Source organism: Poecilia formosa, unplaced genomic scaffold, assembly GCF_000485575.1.
Source record: "Poecilia formosa unplaced genomic scaffold, Poecilia_formosa-5.1.2 Scaffold62, whole genome shotgun sequence".
Lineage (NCBI taxonomy): Eukaryota > Metazoa > Chordata > Actinopteri > Cyprinodontiformes > Poeciliidae > Poecilia > Poecilia formosa.
Window position 1 is genome coordinate 650,355 of NW_006800001.1, and position 17,719 is coordinate 668,073.

The following is a 17,719-nucleotide window of genomic DNA, read 5'->3' on the forward strand; positions in this document are numbered from 1 at the left end:
CTTTGAGTTCTTCATCACTGGTGTTAATTTTGCCAGAGTACCTCACTTTTCTGCTCTTTTACCCCATTTCCCCTCTGCTCATTTACTCACCTGTGCTGCATTCAGTAATCAATCCTCTGTAATCTCCAGTTTGGTCACTTGGTCGTTCTCCCTTTTCGCCATCTTCCCAGATTTCTCGTCTCTGCAGTTCGGTCCTCAACAGCATCCCAACATGACGGTTTTATCCAAACACCAAGGGATTGCAGAGAAGTTTTAATTTCGACTGTGCTTTCTCTTTAAGTGGATACGGCTCAGCTGTGTGAGAAGCAAGTTGGGAAGAAGCCCTCGGGGAGACGGCAGTTTTCAACACTCGTTAAGAGCACGACTAAAGAACTCTGAAGAAAAATGACAAGACGAAGCCAGAGGGTGCTGCACTGGCCTACTGTAAGTATATTCACATAAACTTAACTCATTATAATGAGTTAAGTTTTATGAAAGGACACAGCACTGACACAAATATGGCAATCACAAACCTCTGACAGACACATGGCACTTCAGCATGTGGAGCTGAGGGCGTGGCGGCTGAACCATGAACCCTGCAACCAAGGCTGAAGTTATAACCTGCAGCTTTAATTGAGTAGGTCAGTCTAACATCCTTGGAAGGAAATCTGTGTAAAACTCTGTGTGTGTATGTTTGTGTATGACTGAGCACTACAGTAAGGACCTGTGAACATTGTATACAAGGTCATATAAGATGTTACTGCCATGGCAGCAAGCATCCACCCCCGTTACTCTCTGCACTTTACTGTTGTGTTGCTGTGTAGATTTTAAACGCTTGTTAATACAATGTTTTTAAAGTTTAAACTCTATAAACAACAACTCAACGTTGCACTGGCAAATAACTGACGTTAAACCTTAATTTGATGCGCAATTGCAAAAGGCAGCAGAGAATTGGATAATTAATTCATATCGTCCTTACCTCCAGCTTTTCTCTACTTTTAACAATCGCTGGTGCTTAATGAGGCATTCCACAATGACAAAAAGAAACCTTATGCTTGAATACACCCAATGTTTTTGGAGGCTTTCAGGCTTAAATAATCCATTAAAGCTCTGGTGCATAACGGATAGATGCTCACCTATGGATTTGTAAGGAGCTGCGGTCGACTCGGTTCAACTCTGGCAGCAGATTTCTGACATGTTTTTCTTGCTTCATGACTGACAAATTTCAGCACTTTTTAACCCAAAGATGTAGTTCCAAAGTTATGTCGTAATCTGCAAAGGATTAGATTTATAAGATTTAATGGCATTTCAAACATTTTTGGTTAGAGATCGTGAATAGCATGGCTCATCTTTATAATAAGATTGATTTAGAAATTATCTGAAGTTGGTGTAAGAGGAACTTTTTCAAAGAACACTTGATTTTCAGTCAGCTCCTATCAAAACAGATGAGCTAGATGTTTGTTTTCCTCTCTAATGGCTACTTTGCTTATAATTGTTACAAAAGATCCTCCTATAATTAGCAGTTGTCATAATTTAAACAAATGTGTGTCCAGGTTCTTGGTTTATTCTTGTGATCTGCTACATGCTGCTATGTTTTTCTTGGGGACATATGAACTACAGACCCACAGGAAAAGACCTGACAATAACCTAGTGCAAGGGTCTTTGAGTTCTGGTGTCCTGCAACCTTTAGACGTGTCCCTGCTTCAACACAGCCTCAATCAAATGACTGAATTACCTTCTCAGTATGCAGACACGTTCTCCAGGATCCTGCTGATGGCCTGATTATTTGACTCAGGTGTGTTGAAGCAGAGACGCATCTAAACCCTGCAGGACACCGAGCCTGGAGGACTGAAATTGAGGATCCCTGATCTAGTGTGTAAAGTGTTTCCTATTAATCAGTCTGCCTGCTTGTTCCCAATCCTCTGATTTTTTTGCACCTGCCTTCAATGTGATTCTCCATTCTGAATGTATTTTTGTTTAATTGTCCGTAGCTCGTGTTTTGGGGGAGATTTTGGGATCCTGGGCTTTGTTTTTTGTAAGTTTGACTTTATTTTTAAACATTATTTTTTTGCAAATGCATAAATAAATAGCTTAAAAAATTAAATCTACAGTTTGCTAGCTATGTCAGAGAATTACAATCAATTACAATTTATAGTCTATGAAATAGCAATAGGAGGGAGTGCCAGATGGGACACCTTGACTTATGGACAGGTGAGCAAAACCCACAAAACAGGAACTGTTAGATTTCCATTTGACTATCAAGACATAATTTTGTTCCACTTTATTAGAAAATAAATCTGAATCAGTCTTTTTCTGTAAAAAAAAAAAAAAAAGCCAGTTTTTTTAAAAGGTGTATATTTATTTCATGTTGACTAATACATCTGGGCTCAGCTAAGGCCTCAACAGGAATAGAAATCCTTAAAACACCTCTGATGTCACCATCTGGACCAATGTTCAATTAAAATTACCTCCTTAAATAGTAAATAGCCACTGCAACCTAAATCCTTATGTAATCAGTCCTACCAAAGCTAATTGCACAAACAGGAACAGTGATAAAAAGGAGCTTGGAAGAAAAAAAAAAAAAAATCCAACCATGTTAACTTGGGATGTAATCCTTCAGTCCCTACCTTTAGTGGGAAGCTGCTTCTGCTCCCATTTGGCTGATTTCATTCTTTTCCATCTATCTCTAAATGTCCATGCTAGCATTAAGGAGCCATCTGTGGTCGTGTTTCATTGGCCACTGGCTTAAGGCTCTGGTTTTTAAATAGAAGCAGTAGAAGAATCGGTCCCTAATGGAGCATGGGTCTGCTTTGGAAATGGATGTGCACATGCAAGTTATATGTTTTTATAAATTAAACTTGTTTTTACATGAATTTTAAATCAATAAAGACTACAGAGGGCGGCACGTGTTGGATTCGCTAGTGTAGAGGCAGAGGTCATGAATTTTACTTTTACTGTAATAAGCGTCCCATTAATTCATTAACTTTTGGCACATTTGCAGATGTTGCCTCAGTAGTTACTGATGCCTGGAGTGTTATTGCAGCGTAGATATGAACCATTTTGTGGTTTTTCACAATGATTTTATTGTCTGTTGCTTGGCATTGGAAGATTTTAAGGAACAAATTCAAATATCCGTGAGACAAAACATTGTGAAGCGCACCACAATCCTGGATCATTCCCAATAATCTGATGTTGTGCTTTGTACATTAGAGGATTTTAGGACAATAACGCAGAGGAGGCACTCACTCATGCTTAAAAGAGCAAATGTAAAAGCTTAGGTTATGAAACAAAAGATGACATCTGTGTGTGGATTATCTGCAGGAGCAACAAGTCTCAGAAACGGGGGAGAAAAAAAAGCAAGGCTGTCCCTCAGATTATCTAACACTCATTTGTTGCTTGATGGTCCAAGATTTATGTCTTGAAAATGAGCCTTTTTGGCACAGAGCTTACATACGCATATCTTTGTACGAGATAGGAGTATAAATAATAATAATAAAAAAAACCCCATCTATTTTATTGGTCTCTCAATTTCTTATTGCTCAGAGTATCTGACTGATGGACTGGCAACATGCACCGCGCCGTTTCCTCCATGACGCGAGTGAATAGATTCTGGTTAAGAATACTGAGACGTTTTCCAAGGAGTCCTGCGTTTATGAGCGAACGGCTTTTGTGATTTGGTTTTAACGGGGGAAAATGAGTGTTCAAAATTGTGGCTGATCAGAGAACATGCATGCCGAATCCTTATGAATGCCAACGTCTGCATCTCCTTGAGTCACACGTGACTCAACAGACGCTCACGTCGCTGGTGTGCTGCACAGAACAGAGAGGAAAGATGCAAGCTGGAAGTGAAGACGCGTAAAAGGAAATAAACCAGTCGGGTTTGATGAGTGAGAGGCAGCAGCACATTTCTGCAACACGTCTTCGTGTGACATTTTCATGCTGACAGAGAACACAGAGAGGGGGGAAAATGGAGAGCAGGAAAAAAGAAAAAGAAAAGCAATGCAGTAATTTGGCCTCACATCTCATGATGGGCTTTAGTAACTGGTCTTTTTTTTTTGGTTTGGAGGTAATTGGTGTGACCTCTGGAAGCCTAACGCAGATCAATTGTTTGTGTTTTTCTGTCAGAGTCGTCTTGTTATGGTTTGACAGAAGAAAAGGTCAGGAAGGCAGGTGATTGTGCAGGTGGAGCATTCAGTGAAACATGTATGCAAATTGGTGCATCCAAGCAGTGGATTAAGTGAAGCAGAGTTTATACAAACTCAAAATTAGTTACCTTTTTAAAAAACATATTCACACCTTTAACTTTTCTACAATTTATTAGATTACAAGTATAGACGTCGACATATTTTGTTTTTTTTTTTGTAGTTTACTTGAGACCAACAAAAAGTAATGAATGACTGTGTATGGTACACAAGTAAATAAAATCAAATAAATGAAAAGCGTGGCATTTAATTGTAAATTTATTTGAAGGCGTGAGCTGTTTGCTAAACGTTAGCGATCAAGCTGCATCATGAAGGAGCGAAGCAGACATTTCAAGGAAAGTTTTATGGAGAGATTTGCACAGTGTCACAAAATATTGTGCATTTTTGTGCAACTGCAGAGGTCCCAAGCCAGGGCCGTCCTGCTGAACTAAAACGCTTAACAAAGAGAGCATTAATCAGAGAAACGAATATCTAGTGGTAATTCTGGAGGAGCTGCAGTTAGCCAAAGCTCAAGTGGGAGAATCAGGTAACCTGGCAACTATTGGTTGTATATTCAACGGTCCCATATGAAACTTTTTAGCCATCCTAGTTTAATAAATACTTTTCCAGTGGCATTAAAAATTCTACGAATCAGAGAAATCCAACAAAGGATTTAAACCTTAATCATCACAAAGTTTTGTTATGCAAGATGTCAAATGCATCGTTAAATCTTATTTAGCCAAGATTCAAGTTCGTGAGTAGTGTGAACACCAAATGCTTTTAACTTATTGTTTTCATCAGAGTCCTACAAAGAACAGCCTAGAATCAGACAAATAATACAATTACATTTTTATTCACTTTAAAAAGACGTAAAAATCAAACTCGATTCTTTACGGTCGGCAATCAGTCGCTTTGTAGAGGGGAAAAATTTTAAGACGACTCCTGTACGACCTTCACCTGATTGCAGATAAAAGTTCCCCTTTTCTTTGTCGTAAAAAGAAATCCCTCACTACAATGCTGTTTTGATTGCTAAAAGTCGGGGCCTGGCTTTATCTGAGAGAGCCTGCTCTGCTGGTCAAAAAAAAATTGATCGTCAGTTTCTCACCTGAGCCTATAAACTCCTGTGTTTTTTCGCCGCGCTTTAAATCACAATTTATGACGTTCACTCCGTAGACCAGGGAGGTGTCAGGAAACCTGGCAATAACCTGAGCCGTTCGCCGTCCCGCTTTGCGCCCCGGTTATATTCTGAGCTCTGAAAGGCTTAGCCATTGTTTCAACCTGGAGCTCAGAAAAACACTGAAGCTGGAATTAAATAATTAGGCTAATGCATAGATTACGGATTTTGTGTGTTTGCTGCTCAAGTAATTCTTCCTGTGAGTGGCTGCGTTTGGACCGCACAGTTTGAACAAATCGTTTTATTGGGTCAGAATGTCCAAGATCGGCGGCATAAAGGGACACGCTCTCCATGTGAAGCCCAGGGACATTTCAGACGTGCCGAAAACAGACGTTCTGTCGTGAAGGACGTACGGTTCTTTGTCATTAGTGAGTCCTCTCTGGTGATTGGTCTGTTAGTGGATCAGCCAATCCACAGCTGTTGTCCACGCTAAAATATTGCCATGGCTGTTAAATAGATTACCTTGATACTCAATGTTGAAAATCATAACCCCAACAGCTTGTAGTGCTTTTTAAAAGTATTCTTTCCTTTTGGCCGTCCTGTCACTTGTGCAGGTGCTTTGACCTGAAAGCAGACGTTGTAGTTCTGGTTGTGTGTTTAGGATCGCTGTCCTGTTGAATCTCTGTCCCGGTGCAAAGTCTTTTGCAGTCCCTGGTTACCTTCTATCAGGGGTGGAGTTGGACTAAAAAAACGGTCCTGAACTTTCTCCCAGACAGGCTCACTACCAAGAGTTGACAGCAGAATTGTTTAGGGTATACATTTGTATAATTATGCATAAAAGGCACAACCTCTGCATTTTGCCTCCTTTATGAACCTGCATCTGTTTACTCCCATCCGTTTAGCCCTTCATCCTACTTATGAAGAAACCTGTTTAAATTAGCCTGCCAAACAAACAAACACTATAGTCATCGATATTTAATGACTGTGTGCGCCGTCAGGACAGTCTCTACCATTTAAGCCTTTTCTGGCACTTCCTTGAACTCTCTGTTATCCTTTCCTTAGCTTCCTTTTTAAAAATTGTCATTGGCATGGTTTTCATGGGCTACATTGGAAAAAAAAACCCATTTGTTAGTTTTGTTTCTTCAGCATTGTGGTGTTTGGATAAAAGATAGCTAATTAATGGCACAGTTATCCTGTGATTATTTCTTATCCTCTTTGTTTTATTATTAGTTCCACTATAATCCATCACAGAAATACAAAAAAGAACGCAGAAAGGTATTTTCCACTGAAAGAACTCTCAATTTTTAACTGGTTCGGCTCGGTGAGTTGTTGAGAGCTGATTCCCATTTCCACCAGCTTAGGGGAACAAAGTATATGTCATCACCAGTGGTTGTTATACAAGTGTAGTGGCAAGATGGAGGAGCCGGTGGAGCTTTATGAGTTACTACTACATCTTCCTTCCAGTTAATGATTCAGACTTTTTGGCCAATTGTAAATGCAGTGTTCATTCTTGCTGCACATAACAGAGACTGATATCTCTGGTTTCTAGTGCTCCAGTCAGCCCAAAATAAAATCAGCTGCTGGTTTTCCTCAAGACCACTACACATTATTATCTGCCACGCTTGTTTGTTTCTTTGTTCAAATAACCAGTCTTTTTATCCAGCTGTTGACCGGCCAAAGGCTGATGTCACGGTTCTCATAGAACAAGCAGCTGTTCTGTGGTGCTCAAGTTGAACCATAGTTTGGGTTTCGGAACCCGACTATTTCTGTGGGAACCCAGGAAACCAGTTTGAAAACACGTTCAGGAACTGGAACAGGATCTTAACCACATTGGTGGAAAAGGCCTAAGTGAGAAAAACAAATAGCTGAAAGATGTAAAAGTTCTAATAAATATATTTTTTTATTCCCAAAGTTTAAGACAAACTAGCTACATTTGGGCTCCTTTTGCCCCCGATCCCATGGCTCGACGGTACCAGCAGATGCCGCATTTTGAAAGTGTATTCACTGTCTTTTGTCAAGCTGAAAAAATAAACTGACTGCATCAACAGATTACAGTGCGATCATCTATTGAGTGATCTTTTACTGTATTAATGACTTTTGAATTGGCTCAGTGAGTAAGAGGCACTGCTTTAATTTTGACAGCAAAATAGTATCCACATTGTCGTCGTCATCATGCTAATCCAGCTGGAAGGTCACAGAGGGATCCACTGCCTGTGGATCGCTCTCTGTCCCTCAACATGTCTATGCTGAAGACGCTCGTCAGTGTAAACTCCTACTGGGTGTCTGGGTTGGTGAGTCGGCAGCAATGAGGTTGACCTCTGGAACTTCATGTCGCTGTCGCTGGAATTTAGAAGAAAGTCTTGATGCCCTTTGAGATTTTGACATTTTTAATAAATATTCTTTCTTTTGAAAAAAATCTGCTTTCTCATTGCCATCCTTGTATTGTTTTGAGATGACTGTTAATTTGTATTGCTTCAGTTTCTAAATTATGCTTCTCTTCACCTGCCTTGCCTGCTGATGATCATGGACTCCACTTTCTACAGAAGGACAATTTATGAATGTATTTTGTGGATGAAACCAGCTATTGTTTCTTCACTGACGGACATCAATCTGAAATCTCGAACCTAAAAAGCAGAACCAGGAAGCAGGTGAAGACTAAGGGGGATCTTTTAATTACAAAGTGCTACAGAACTAGATGACATTCAGATAGAATATAAAAGGTATGATGAGAAGTTGATGTAAAGAGACAAAATGATCTAGGAAAGCAGAAATGAACCCTGGCAGAACACATACGGAGGGAAGAGACAACAGAAGAAAGGTGAGTCGGCAAAGGCAGATATCTGAAAAGACCAAAAACTGAGGCGAACAAAATAGAAACACTCCTAAAGTCTCATTTTCCTATTTATTTTTATGCATTATTTGAAGGGCTGTAGCTCTTCTCTTATAAAAAGTCTTTCTCTTTTTAAGTTCTTAATTTAAACCCAAAATGTTAAAAACCTTTGAGACCTCATTACGTTCATACTTGTATATATTCATATCCACAAACATGTTGCAGAATTAGGGCTCCAAACCCACAATGTGCAACTGCAGCAAATCCTTCTTCCAAAAACTTCACATCTGAGATAATTAATCAAACAAGCAAGGCTTTGTATCACATTTTAAGGGTGTTGACATGCTGATATATATATAGCACTTCCATCCCAGTTGGTTGAAATCACACACAGTACAGTGTTAGTTGTACTTTACACTTGCTCTAATATTGAGCAACACACTCATTATCGACTGTGATTACTTGTTTTATGCCCAGCCAGATTCTCCAGTGAGTTTTTCCTTTATTTTTTTTCTTTTCCAAGATAATTTTCCCGCATGCACGCAGAGGGTCCTCTGAATGTGTTTTTGTCTGTTTCCCCTTGTAGTCGGAATCCCAGGAGGAGTCGGATAAAAAGGAGATTTCTGTCTTGCGCTGGTTCAACAAACCGCACAGGGGAACAGGGCAAGACGTCGATTTGAGAGGAAACTATGCTGATATTCACATTCGCCACTGCTGCATGAGTAAATACCGTTCCATTGTGCTGCTTTCACAGAATTACCTCTCCCATAATCCGTGCTGACAAAAACAAATCAAATGTTGCTGCACTCCCTCCGACTCAGCCGGTCTGAACGTGCGTTGATTAACTTGGCTGCGTCCCCTCCACTAAATTTGAAATCCAATTACCCGCAGAGCAAAACGCTGCAGAACTGACACCAGCTGTCTATTCAGATGGAAACATTTAGCAGGGGCGGACAGGTGCATCAGCACGCGCTGGAGTAAGTGCGAACTGGACTTTTAAGTTGCCACGATTCTCTAAAAATACAGATCTGAGCAGGGTGATTCATAAAAAGAGAGATCACAGTGGGAAACAGGTGATCGGCTTAGAAAAAAATATTCAAAACTGGTTGGTCGTGATGCGAGTGTAAGGCTCTCCACTCTCAAATTTTTCTAGGCATGTCAATAAAATAAGATCGGATTGTTCAAGACTTAATTTTTCTTTGGATAAGAAGCAGTGTCATTTATCTGGCTTGTTTGTGGGTGCATGTTTGCGAGAGAGTAAGACTGAGAGAGGGAGGAAGGGGGACCATCTGTTTATCAGCTGGTCCGTCACATGACCCTGCCACCTTAATTCTGAGTTTCTCATTTCCACACATTAATGAAGTGCACTCCAAATTTAGAAAATTAAATTAGCTCATAAATAAAAGTTTGCATGTTATTTTATTATGAATAAATTGGATCCAACACAGTCAAACTTAAATGCTCATTTTATTTTAAAGAAACTCCTGTGAGCAAACGCAAGTAGGTACCTTTAGATATTTGATGATAGTGGGTCTTACTTTTACTGACAGATGGACATTCAGAATAAAAATGCATTTGGCTTGTAGACGTGGAATGTCTGCCATGTACTCATACTGCCGGATTTCACAAAATACAAAGTTTGCAGAAGGCTCACTGGGGAAAAAGACTTCTAATTGTGTTTGTGTGTATGGGTGGGTGACATCACAAAAGGCACAAGAATCAAGCCGATCAGCTGGCATTGGTAGATTTTGGCACATTCTGAAGCATTTCAGCTACATTTAAGTTTCAAGCGATTCAAAAGTAAAAGTTTGAGTCAAAGTTTGACTCCAATGACCTCCAGGCTACTGTGGATGAAGAAACTACAGCAAACGAAGACGATGCAACTTGCCAAAATTACTTCTCTCTTTTTGACTCCTGAGGGTTAGATTTCTTTTCCGCCCTCTTACTACTTCCTATTGGTGCTGACTGGAATCATGGCAATGGTAGGCTGTCCTGTAGGTGGCGGAAGTGGTAGGATTTGACCCATTTAGTTCAAATGCCTTTGAAGAGAATTTTGAATAAAAATGGGGAAAAGCATCAAAAAAATACAAATCAACATAATCAAAAGTAATCTGATGAGATACATTTTTCAGAGAGAATACTGGATCATTGGTGAAATACAGATTTAGCATTTAACATTAGTGTTGACAGGAATATTGATATTTATAATTTTTTAAAAATATAAATATCAATTGCAATGCAGTCTTGCCCCTTCAAGCCCCAAAATAAGAAGAAATCAACTTATATGCAGCTCTACTCATGGTGGTTAGGAATGAAACTCAGTCAAAAAAAATCTGTAATATGATGAAATATGAAAGTATTAGCTGAACTGAAAGTAATGTATTAATTTGTACACTTCATAGAGCTGTAACAACACAAAACATCCATGAACAATAAAAAAGCAGATGTGAAGAGTGATAGTTTTGAGTTGGAAGCAAAAATGATTGCTAATTAATTGTTGTAATTAATTCAAACTCATTTGAAGGTTAAGGCATTCATCGTCAACTCTGAGGTTTTACATTTTAATATCTTCAGTATATCGCTTATGGAAGTTGAGTGCTCTTTGAATCCCCCTGCTGGCAATAGATCCTAAACAGCAGCTTAGTTTTTATGTCCTTTTGGCCAGCTCTCGCCATGGTCTTTTGACCCACAGGGGGATAAAAGTATTTAAATGTTACAGGCAGAGGGCGGCCGTAAGCAACAACCTTACAGTCCTGCTGTATTGTCTCACATTAGTTCAAATGTTGTCTTTTCACTCTATCTATACCTTCTTGTTATCTACCAGACATTGTATGTCATGTACAGTCTCAGTACGTCTTCAGGGCTTTTTCAACTGGATTTACTGAGTGGGAAAAAAAAAAAAAAACAGACGGGCAGAATGGGAGCAAATGTTTGGCCTAGTTATGCGGTGCACTGAGAGCTGTCTCTGGTCCTGAATGCATTTCATGTTTCTAAGTCCTATTTCATTTCAGAAGTGGCACTGAATCTTCACCTTGCACTAAATTAATTTTGTTCCCTGAACAGGGAAAAAAAACCACAAAAAGGTCCATTCTGACTATTTAGTTTGGTTTCCCATAATCCCCCAGTATGTTTTATAGGAAGACTTCTTTTTAAGTTCCATAGTGTTTTATGTTATGGGAGACGGCGATGTTGAACATCGACTGAACAGAATCACAGGCTGACAATGATGTCTTAAACAGGACGTTATTATTATTATTAAAATAAGGACAAATAAGGACCTAGATGAAAGGGAACATATACAAACACAAACAACAGAGTCTGATTAATAAATATGAAAATAGCTGTGCATGTTCCTTGTCCAGGTATTCCCAGCCCCTATCTCTAAGTACAGATGTGACATTTTTCTATAAGTTAGGGAACTGTTATCAATAACAGCTCAACAAAACCTCACTTAAATAAAACAATAATAAAATAATAGCAATAATTTAACCATGAATGGGACCCCAAAAATATAAATTCCACTTCGGGCCCCATTGAATCTTGGTCCGGCTCTGGACACTCGTATTAAAGCACGATAACTGACTCTAAATGGATGACTTGTCGCCTAAACACAGTAAAGCGATTCATCCCAAACCCCCCACCGCTCCGTCCTCTCTCCTGAGTTGGTGTGTTGGTTGGTTGCTGCAGAGCCTCAGTCTGTATCCCGACTCGCCTGACAGACACAGCCAGTCCTCGTCTCCTTTTGCTCACCCATCAATCTGTCTCTCCGGTTCTCAATTTGACGTCTTTGAGCGAATAAAAAAATAAATAAATAAATAAATAAAAAGGCGAGATGTAGAGCCCGAACATGGAGACGGCAGCGGAGCGGGGCTTTTTGCTTCTACCATCGGAGGAGACCCACAAACTCAGCGGAGGAAAAAAAAAGGCGTCAGAGGGGCAAAACGGCGGTTTTCAGCTGCTTGATCGTCGAGGTGACGCTCTTCTTCCTCTGCATGAACACATCAGCCAACACGGATGTCCGACTTGAGAAGTTACAGAGAAACCGCGGATAAATCCTCCAAGTCGTCCTCATCCTATCCAGTTTTCAACAAGCGCTCTCGTCGGCTGCAGGTAAAAAACGAAAACCAAAACTGTTGAATTATCTGCTGCTTGATGCCCGTGTGTCCGTGCCTGCATATATATATATATATATATATATATATATATATATATATATATATATATATATAATGAAGTAATTTCTATTAGACAGGAGTGAGCGCTTTGACCAAAGTGGGTGGGAAGGTGACTCATGCTGCTTCAAACGGTGTTTTGGAGCCAGCATCACTGCGCCTTTTTATGGCTTTAAAGAAGAGACACACAGGCTGTAAAGGCTGTTAGAGGAATAAATTAGACCACTTCACTTCAGAAGATGGTTTCTGAGTGGATAAGGCAGTAAGGGAAGTGTGTTTATGTTTGTCTGAGCAGTTAAATTATTTACCAGAATTAATAGCCCCTTTCTTGCTTACCCCTCTAATAAGTTGGGGTATTTAGTGGAGGGTAGGACTGATCATTTGTGGCTTATTTGAGGTTAATGCTGATCACAGATTATTTGTCTACTCTTGCAAGACTCGTGCTGCTGTAAATAGGCTCCATGCAGATGATTAGCTCTTGTTTTACAACATACATTTTTGAGTTTATTTAGTCCCCTGTATGCTTGGCTGATACAGGGTCTATTGAAAATAAGGCCTTCTGTTTCAATGGGATTCACCTGTATCACAAAAGGGTTATGAATGAAAACACCTAATGAACGCTTTCCATTCTTGTTTCATAGTGCAGCCTCCAACTTTGTGTTTATTGAGAATCAACGTAAAAATATCAATACTTCTTGATCCCAGTTTAAGCTGCAGCTAAAGTAACAAGCCTTTTGTGTTTTCTTCTCCTTTTGCAGATAAGATGATGGAAATATTTGCACATTATTTGACAATAGACCAAATTACAAATATATTAATGTGGTCTGATATAAATCATTCTGTTGCTGCTCTGATATTTTTATTATTATCATTTTCCTTCTGGCAGATGAACTTAGGCTCAAATCTTTTGTAGCCTCTTAGAGGTTGTATTGTAGTAATCCCTTATTTTTTAGCTCCAACCATCTTTCCATTAACTTTGACAAGCTTCTCTGCTCCTGCTGAAATAATGGATCCCCACAGCATTATGCTACCATCAACAAAAATATTTCATGTTGGACTTATAAGTATGATGCTTGGTGATATTTTTTCTCCAGACACAAAGTTTTCTTCAAAAAGCTTGTTTGCTGTGTAAAAAAAAAAAAAAGTAATTTTCAATGGCTTCTAGTAGCTTTCATGTAGCAACAGCTTTGTCTGTGCCTCTTTTCCATAAAGGCTAGTGCTTAGCATGACTGATGGATGTCTTGTTAACTGATTTTGAGCGGCGTATTTCCTGCTGTACATTCAGATCATGAGTCTCTTGGCTCTCTGGTGTATTGGTGTGTTAAATTCTGAGAAATGACAACTTTCTAGTCAATAAAATAAACTGGAATACCCCCCAACCCCAAAGTCAACTTCCCACTCGGAAGGTGGGAGAAACGCTCAAGTTAGGATTTTCGAGGCCAGCTTCACATTTCAATATGGCCGCTCCTCGCATCAACAGTAGTAAGCTGTGGTGGAAACATGGGGGTTTTTTTTGTTGTTTTTTTTTTTTTACAAGACTCACTTGTAAACATGCGTCTAAGATCAATGTTATACTTAGAACCTGCAACACTAAACTGAATAAATTAAAAGCGGTGTTTGTTCACACGCCAAGAGATTCATAAGAGGAATGGAGAACAATGGTTTCTTGGGTATCACCATGTTTAAATCCGGACTTCTTCGTCTATATTATCTGAAATGCTGATAACAGCACCGAAAAACAGTTACTGCAAATTTAGACGAAAGGAAACGACACAATTTTAGCCCGAGCTCTGTCCTCTGCACTGTTTTTTTTAGAAAGTCAGTTAATCCTCCGACTGAAATAAATCAGTAATGTGGTGCCATCCACTGAACTGCTGTTTTCTCAAAGTAGGACTGCGATGGGGACAGCCAAGTGTACAGAGAATAGAAAAGATGCTTACTAAAACATGAGGAACATTCACCCAGTACTGTGGCATGAAAATATAAAATATCTTTTTACACTGTAAAGAACAGATGTAGTCCTAAGTTTTTAATGTTATGTGCAGCTCACGCAGCGTTGGCAATCATGAAAATTAATCCCATATTTCCCTTCAGCTCTCTCAAATTAACCTCACTGCGGCCCTGAACCAGTAACATGAGACAACATCCGATATGCTTTAGCAGGCTCTGTTCTTTTAGTAGGTTACAGTGTCTCTAATTCTGGCAAATCAACAATGGATTTAGGTCCATCTACTATTTTGGCACAGCTTTTTGGAGTGACCTGAAAAGCAGTCTAACTGCTGCATTAGTGGCCTCAATTTGTTTTAACCGGAAGAAGGAAAAAAAAAAAATTGTAGGCCATGCTAACTCATAGCCATTTATGTCCATCTTGCCTCTCTGGTTCTCTCGCTCTTGTTCATCCACTTTCACACACTCCACCCCTCTCTCCCCCTCTGCTAGTATGCACTCACTCAAACTGTGTCTCATCGGATTTCATCACTCTCAGGCGCACTCTGCTCATCTCCATCTCGCGCGCACACACACGCACCAAAAGAGGCACACCAGCCCGCAGCAACGTGTGATGTTATTTGACTGATTCTGTCGTCTTTGCTCTCACTGTACATCTTGTGCCGCAGTTTGATAGTTTGTTTATTTTTTTTTTTCCCGAATTCATTTGTTGATACCCACTTCTTCCTTTGAGGCCTGCTCCACTGTGACAGCTCCTCTGACCTCAGAACCGGGTTATGTTTTAGGTTGGAAGAGCAATCAGAAAGCTCCACGCCCCAGCGGTGTTTCAAGGACGGGGTCGTCTCTATTTTCTCCACCAACGCATAGAGATGCTGCAGAATTGAACTATATGTTATAAACGTCTCTCTGCGTCGTATTAAATATCTGCTCGGTCAGGGGCGGTTCGATTTACACCACGTTCCATCAAGGAAGGGACACGGGCGTTATTGGGGAAGCGGAGGGAAGATTCCCCTCATGAATGTCAGAAGATCAGTTAAACAGATGACTGACTTTTTGGAGTGTGTGAGTTCACCCACAACTAAAGTGCACTGAAAAGACCAAAACAAAGAAGATCCTCAAGATGTCTTGCAAGTAAAACACAGGAAATGTGTTGCATATGTTTGAATCTTACCCCCTTGCATGCATGTTAATCACAGATTAAGTATAGTTGTTCTGCAGAGGGCACTGAGGTTTGTTAAAGAACACTAGAAAACAGCATCGGAAAGACAAAGGAACACAGCAGACATTTAAGTTATTCAAAGATGTCCCTCAATCCACCATCTAAAAGTGGGACAACTGCAGATCTACCAAGACTTGGCCATCTACAAAAAGGTAGAATCTGTTGAAAGGACAGCTACTAGTCATGTACTTCACAAATGTGTTTATGGAAGAGAGGCAAGAAAAAAAATGAAATAAAGCCACTGGAAATCAAACTTGCTGCTTGCCTCAAGCCATTTGTGCAGTAGGTGAAAGAAGGTGCTCTGGTCAGAGGAGACCAGATTGAACTTTTTGCCTTCATGCAGACTGCACTGGAAAAACCTGTGCTGAAAATTATTCTGAACTTGTTTTCACAGAGATCTATGGTATTATGCTGTGGGAATGCTTTATTCAGAGCAGACAGGGAAGTTGGTCAGAGTTGATGTGAAAGGTAGACGGAGCTAAACGAAGAGCAAACAGGAAGGGGTAACTGTTAAAGGCTGCAAAGGTGTTGAGATTCTGGTGGAGGTTCTGCTACTGAGAAATAAAAAACACAACTCCAGACTACAATTGAATGGCTCAGTTGAAAGTATATCTTAGAATGGCCCAGTCAAAGTCTAGAGTCAAGGGAATTGTGACAAGGCTTAAAAAGAGATGTTCACAGGTGCTTTCAAACCACTCGGACAATTTTGAGCATCTCTGCAAAGATGAAACGGCAGAAATTTGAGTCTGTAGAAGTGAAAAGTTGGCACCGACATTCATTCCTTTCACTTCGCCATCCTTTGTTGCCGTGTGCTCGTCTAATACACAACATCCCAACACAATGCATTGAAGTTTGTGGTGCTAGTGTGACAAAATGTGAAAAGGTCCAAGGGGTTTGCATATTGTTATCTCTGTAATTAGATGCTTTAATGCTGCTGCAGTTGGTGTAAGTTATTATAATGATGTCCTGCATAGCGGGTTTTTGTAACCTTTTGTACCTTTTTGCAACCTTTTTGTAAACAGATGAAGGGCAAATGTCAAGAATCTCTTTAGCTAAGAAAGCAGATAAAGTTGCAAAAAGCCTATTCTTTAAAAGTTGCTCCTCCACAGAGACGTCGTCATCAGCCCCGCTGAAAAAACGAGACCGCATCTTTCATGTTTCCGTGTTCTCTCTACTTGTTTTTGATAACGCTTGTTTTAGACATGCACACATACAATAGGCTTATTGTTTCAGGCAGGTGTGGATGAAGAGTGTGCGCCTGCGTTGGTGCTTGAAAGAGGTAACAACTTATTCTTTGTTTACCCTCCCAAGCAGGCTAGTTTGTTGGAATAAGGATCAATGTCAAAACCGAATAAATTACACAGTGAAAATTTTAAACATTTGCCTTTTTTTTGGCTTTGTGTTTGTCAGAGTAATTGTCAGCTACAAAGGAATCCCTCCGTGACATTGAACAGCAAACAGACTCCCTTATTTTAATCTGCTTGAGGAAGAATGCTGTCAGGGAATTGGATTTGTTGAAGCAAAAGCTAAAAAAAAAAAAAAAGCATTTTTTTAAATGTTTTACTAATGAAATTATGTCACGGCAATCATCTATTCACTGAACAACATTTTCAGCTATTAAGACGAGGACGGGGGAATAATTTGAGAATATAACGTTCCCTTTTTTTTTGTTTTTGAAAGTGGAGCTCCATATTTTGCCAATAATCATCTCTTATGTGTCAGATTCTCAGATTTTAGGTGTGATACCAAGACGGTCTTAAAACAAAGCTGTGCAGCCATCCCGCTGTTTTGCTGTTTAAAGCACGGCAGTGCACTCCGGATAAATCTGACATGATGCAGGGGACTTTTGATGTCAATTTTAGGCTCCACTACATGTCCGAAATACCACGCCATCCAGTCTAATTACCCCTTACGGCTCACTTCCCCCGAGGCGACAGGGCAAGGGGGAAGATGCCAAACCCCTTTTTTTTTTTCCACCTGCCCTGCAGCTACAGAGATGTGCCGCTCAACCTGCACCATGCTGGGACGGTCGGGTCTGGCACCGACTCAGGCTGGCCGGCGGGGGGGCCTCACCGCCCGGGCTGTTGTAATTCCGCACACAACATGACTTGCTACTATCGCTGGTGTGAAGCCAAGAGACAATCACTACTTTTAAAAATAGAAGCCGCTGTGCTGCCCGTTTGAGCGCGATGGAAGAACCCACTGAAACTGTGGATCATCTGTGCTTTTCTTTGACTTATCGACGTTTTCGAGAGATTACAGACAGTGTTTTGTAAT

General features: G+C 40.1%; 1 protein-coding gene across 5 annotated transcripts in view; it reads left to right on the forward strand.

The window, feature by feature from the left end:
- Nucleotides 1–105: 105 nt before the first annotated feature.
- Nucleotides 106–17,719, forward strand: part of dlgap4b (discs, large (Drosophila) homolog-associated protein 4b) — a 117,957-nt gene continuing 100,343 nt past the window's right edge. For 2 of the 5 annotated variants that reach the window (XM_016672503.1, XM_016672504.1), the window contains exon 1: nucleotides 11,421–12,214. The gene's annotated coding sequence lies outside the window, so the exon portion shown is untranslated. Of the gene's footprint in view, nucleotides 424–521; nucleotides 621–11,420; nucleotides 12,215–17,719 lie in introns of those variants that run through there. The other 3 variants (XM_016672505.1, XM_016672506.1, XM_016672507.1) reach the window with 3 other exon arrangements.